Genomic DNA, 6,017 nt, shown 5'->3' with positions numbered 1-6,017 from the left:
CTGGTCACGTGACCCGGTGCGGAGCCGCGTCAGCGGCGTGGCTGTGCGGAGAGAAAAAAAGGCGCCCTCTTCAAGGAAAAAAGACCTGAGGTGGTTTGTATGCAGGAATAACAGCACAAGACCCCTCTGAGCAGGGCTACTCAAATGTTAGAAGACCACTAGATATGTTCTGTTACAGACATTTATTCACGGAAAAGTACAAGCACATCAGCAGCGGATTATACTGAGTTATACTATTAGGAAGACTGGTGCATTAAGTTACTTTCAAGACATGGGCTTAACACTATTATACCCATTTCTTAAAATCTGCTAAAATAGTTTTCCATAACTCACGATTTAAATAATCATTCTTTATCTTGTGAAATAAGCTGCCCTCACTTTAAGCTAATTCTGACTGGCTTTCTCTTGTAAAGCACGTGAGTGCAACAGGCGCATTCAGAATTTTTTTCATAGGGGTGGCCATATGGGGGCCACTAAAAATATTGGGGTGGCACACCAAAAACAGAAGAGTGCCGGGCGCAGTGGTGGGGAGAGGGTGACATCGTAAGGGACATACAAAGCGACACAAATGACAAAAATAATGCTTCAGCTCACTGTAGGGCACAGGTGTCGAACTCCAGGCCTTGAGGGCCGGTGTCCTGCAGGTTTTAGATGTGCCCTTGAGCCAACACAGCTGATTTAAATGGCTAAATTACCTCCTCAACATGGCTTGAAGTTCTCCAGAAGCCTGGTAATGAACTAATCATTTGATTCAGGTGTGTTGACCCAGGGTGATATCTAAAACCTGCAGAAGACCGGCCCATGAGGCCTGGAATTTGACACCCCTGCTGTAAGGTGTCTTCCTCTCTCTTGCGCTCACATTTATTAAAATTATTGCCAACACAGGACCCACCGTGTGGGGTGGGGTGGGGAGTAACAAATCTTGGGGGGTGGCCAGTGCCGCCCCCTGGCTCCCCATTGGCACACAGCTGTCTGCCTGAGATGACTTTATTAAAGATATCAGTTCTTACTGACATCTTATAAAGCCACAAGCAGAAGAAAACTGCGACTGCTTTTGACTTTGCACACACAATGACCTCATTTTTTGAAACTGAGTATTTATTGTTTTAATAGTACCACACGTCAGAGAAAATAAGGGTCTCCTTTAATAACGCAGGTGGTGGAACTGTTTGACTACTTAGTGTCACTCCATAAATTCATGAGAAAAATAAAACAGCCGCGTGCAATATTTTTTTCCTATAAAATATTGTGAAATATAAGTATCAAGTGGCATACCATGCAAATCTTTAGTGAGGGATGAGGAGTCCCATAGTGTCCTCCAGATAAAAAAACTAAAATCCACATTTTTTTAATTTCGAAATCAAAGATAATAAAGCCACAGATAAAAATCACCTGTGGCAGAAGCTGTATTTTCAAACACAAGTGAGTAGAGCCAGCTGTGCTGACATTAGCACTCTCTACTCCTAAAAGCTCTGACTGATACATACCAAAGTGTTCAGCTTCCTCTAGATATCCATTATTTATTGCATAACCTGTAACCAAACCTACACATGTATTCACTTCATATAATATCCCGATCGAGTCCTGGGCGGAGTCTTTATCCCATCTCCATCTAGATCTAGAGGTATCAAATAAAATGTGCTATAGCCTGTGATAGTGGATGTAGTAATCTATCAGTTCTCTGCCATTGGAGCAACACGGCTTTCCTTTACCAATATTAAACACAATACTAAAATACCACAAGTCACAGCCAGCTAATCTAAAGGCTAAATGACTTGGTTAAAGCATGGTTTTGAACTTTTATGTCCTGGTGAACTTTGAAAAGTTAATGTACATGCTTCAAAACAAATGCCTAAGAATCCAGAATCCAAACTGCAGTTAGGACTTTTAGACACTGGGTGGCAGCAGTTTTCAAAATCAGCGAGGCAGGTTTGGGTTTAAGTCAATTGCTTCTGAGTTATCCCCATGACATTCATACACATTTGACTGTAGAGCACACCACACCAAATCAAGTAACAGTATTTACAACATTTTTGAGTTTTGGATTGTTAATTGCTGTTCATTTTGTATTCTCTGTTTGCTTTTGTTCCTTGAGTTTTGCTTTGAACCCTCATTTTAGAGTTCAGATTTTCTTTACCTCTGTTACTTTGCATTATTTATTTTTGTTACTTTATTCTAGTGTAGTCTAGGCTCCCTAGTTACATCTTGAACCCTTTTAAGTCTTTGTCTCTATTCTGTTCCCTTTCATCTACTTCCTGTTTTATTTTATTAATCCTCTGTGTCTTTTGCATTGCTAGTACAGGTAGTTTTAATTCCTTTTGTTAATCCCTTAATTATTTACAGCTGCGCCTTGTTACCCTGGTGTTTCCAGTCTCCCTGATGTCTCCCTGTTGGTCTCAGAAGTCTGCATTTGGGTGCATAATCTGCACTTTCTTGACAAAAATTAAATAAACATATTATGTTTTAGATGTACATTTACGTTTCAACGTAAAAGTCACAATTTTATTGTACACATTTTAAAAAAAAACTGCTATTTTTTGAGTAAGTGAATCATATTAAACATACTGAAAAATATCTAAGCCGTTTTCACTGGCTTCCTTCTTTCTACTGATTTAAAACTAGAACCATGAAACTTTACCAAGATGTACTCCATGACCATGTGGTAGCCTTTGGTAGTGAGTCCGTTGCAGACTGGGAGCTCTTTAAAAATATTTTGTCAAAATCCCTGAGGAGAAGCCTACCATCTGTTCAAGTACAATACAAAAAAAAAAAAGCCGCGCCACACCTTTTTGTTTTGACAACCATCTCTTTGAATATGCTAAAAGTCTAAAACATGTGAAATCAAGTTGTGACTTCAAACTTGAAATCAATCACAATCTCCTGTTAACTGTGTCCCCATTCATTTGAGTCACTAACTGCAAACTAATAGTTTAAATACCACATGTTGTTAGTGTTTAGTGTTAAAACTGGGGTAGGCATATTGCTTTGCATGTCACTGGAGAAAGAACTCACAATAACTTTTGTCATATTGTAATACAAATAGTCTAAAAGAGAACTAGACTCCTCCACCTTTTCTCTGTCCAGTTTTTCACACCATATCATGCTGGGAATATAAACTAGAATAAAGGCAGGATCTGCATGGTCCTATAGGTCCATTAGTCCTTGGACAAATGCACAGTTTCTTGTAGTTTTTTCTCCCTGCACCACCACCCTGATTTTAGATCGAACAATCAAGATGTGATCTAACTGCAGCGTTTCAATTTTAATTCAAGGGATTGAACAAAAGCATTGAGTTAACTTTTAAGGAGCTAAAGTATTTTTATACATAGTCACCAATTTTCAGAGGCTCAATACTATTTGGACAGTTGACTGACAAGCAACTGGTTGATAAAACATCTGGAAATGATACAGATTCAAACTTGTATTTGTTAGCTGTTCACTGGAATTCTCAATATTTGACTTACAAAAAGATGTCAGTGCAAGTGCCCATCCTCATGTGGGCTGAAACAAGTAAACCTATCAGAGAGACAGCAAAAACCTTCAGGAATAACCACATCATGATCTAGTACATTATTTAAAAGAAGGAAGCCAAGCAAAGTATAGAGAAGGAAAGAAATAGCCCCTGATGCTAAGCATGTGACCAAACATGGTGGAGGTAATGTTGAATGGAACCAGGTCACTAGTATGTATTGATGGTGTGACTGCAGATAGAGGTAGCAAGATGAATTATGTAATTAAGTGTACAGGGTTACACTTTCTACTCAGATTCAGCCACAAAACTGGCCAGAGAGCGCTTCACAATGGAAATGGATAATGATCCAAAAAGCATACCGTACAAGCAACACAAGAGCCTCTCAAAACAAACAAATAACAAAAAATGGGCTGGTCTTTAATAGCCAAGTCAGTCACCTGATTTCAAGCAAAAAGACAAAACTGAAGCAGACAGACCTACAAACAAAGGCCTAGTCTGTCAAAATCAGCATTTGATGATGTCCATAGTTTCTAAACTTCAGGCAGTCATTGACTGGAATAGATTTTCATCCAAATTCTTATATTTAAAATGAATGTAGCTTGTTTACTTAATTTTGACCCTCTGATAATATGTGACTATGTATAAAAATGACTATAGCTGCTAACCAGTTAATACACCATATCTTTTAAATCCCCTTGAATTAAAGCTGAAAGTCCACATTTCAACCAGATCCTGATTCCTTTATTTAAAATCCACAGTCATACTGTACTGAAGCAAAAGTACAAACACTGCTTCACTGTCCAAAAACCGAAATGTCTCTGTATAATGCAGCCTTAATATCAAGGCAGGTGTGGGTTTATTTGTATTTTTAAGGCGGTAGAGTGAAGTGCATCAGTGATGTATGCTGGCAAATGATCTGTAAATGTTAGAGGAACTGAAGTGAGACTGTTCCCGGCAACAGATCAATATTGGCTCAACACCCATCGAAACCAGGGTGCTAAACTCAGAGAGTAAAACTCACTTTGAGTCAGAGTGCCATTTCTACCGATTTCTGCGCACGTCCTCTTGCGCACATGCTGAGCATGAATTATTATTCTGATCTTAAAACTAAAACCTAAGAAAGGTGAGAACATCTCAAATATATTTTCCTATCTCTTAAATAGCTAAAGACACATGCACACTCACATGCACTCACATCCCCACCCAGGAACCTTCTAGGGCATGTCCGATGGCATCTCTTTCTAACTGCACTGTCATGAAATGTTAGCTGCACACTCAGCACTCATTGTCATCATGATCAATTTAGATTTACTGCTGAGGAGTAATTCAGCCTTTTTTTCTTTCTTTTTTTTTTTTTTTTACACTGTGTGCTTATCTGCACACATCTAAATATCTATAAACATACACAAAAGAGATTTATTACTATAGCTTGGGAAACTACAGCTTGACTTTTTGTGGTTTTGTAATGTAACAACAATTTAAAAGTTAGATGTTAAGCATTAACTGTAAGCATTGTCTAAAATCCCTCCTCCATTCTCCTGTCTGGCTGCAAGAGATTCCACTACCACATTGTTAACAAAACACTTCATTTTATACAGCTGATATTTTCATTATTGGTTATTGCTTAGTCCATAAAAAAAAAAAAAAAGGTCCAATACAATTTCCTAGAGAGGTGGCATCTCTTTTGTCCGAACACTCAAATGTCCCTATTTGAATCTTTACCATGTAAAATAAAGAAAAGGAAAGTTTAAAGTTTGCTTGAAAAAACAACTTGAGTGATTATTTAAAGACCAAAATGTGACCTCTATTCACAAGTATCATTTCTGCTGCTTTGCTTTACACGGAGAAAATAAGATTCACACTCAGTACCCCGCTAAAACTCAGAGGATGCTGTATGAATTTGATTAAAATATCACACATAGATTGACAAAGTGTTGATTCCTTGCAATATATAAACAAGAAGAAAACTGTGACATTTTAGGACAACAACTACTACTTTTAATGTTTTAAGTTATCTTTTTTTATTTAAGAAGCTGGTATTTCTTTTTTTCCTGTTCTTATACACAGCAAATTCCTGTATTCCTGCAAATCCTTAAACTTTACAATACTGCAATTTAAATTAAATGAACATAATTTTACATACATAATGCATAAACTCTGTTGCTTCCTCAAACCTGTGCCACGGTTAATTAAATGCTAATAAAGTGCTTTTCCAGTCTCACTCTACTAATAGTCCTGGAAGAGGCTATTTTAACACATTCACAATATTTATGTTGCCAAAACTATCATTTGAAACACAAAAAGATCATACTGGATTTTTCTCCCCCCAGCCTTCCTCTTATATTTAGAACAAAGTTAATGTTATTGCATTCTAAGTCCTTGCATTGATCATCCCTCTGTAGTCACACCAGCTCTTTAATGGCCTCACATCCATGAATATTAGATACACTTCCCTTCACCCCTCAGTGCAAATATGATGAGCCAGCCTGACGCGGCTTTAAGGAAACAAACAACGAGATATGAGAGTATCTGTATGGGTTTCACA

This window comes from Simochromis diagramma, unplaced genomic scaffold, assembly GCF_900408965.1.
Source record: "Simochromis diagramma unplaced genomic scaffold, fSimDia1.1 OVJJ01000387.1, whole genome shotgun sequence".
In the NCBI taxonomy this organism is placed as follows: Eukaryota; Metazoa; Chordata; class Actinopteri; order Cichliformes; family Cichlidae; genus Simochromis; species Simochromis diagramma.
This window is presented reverse-complemented; position numbering follows the sequence as displayed.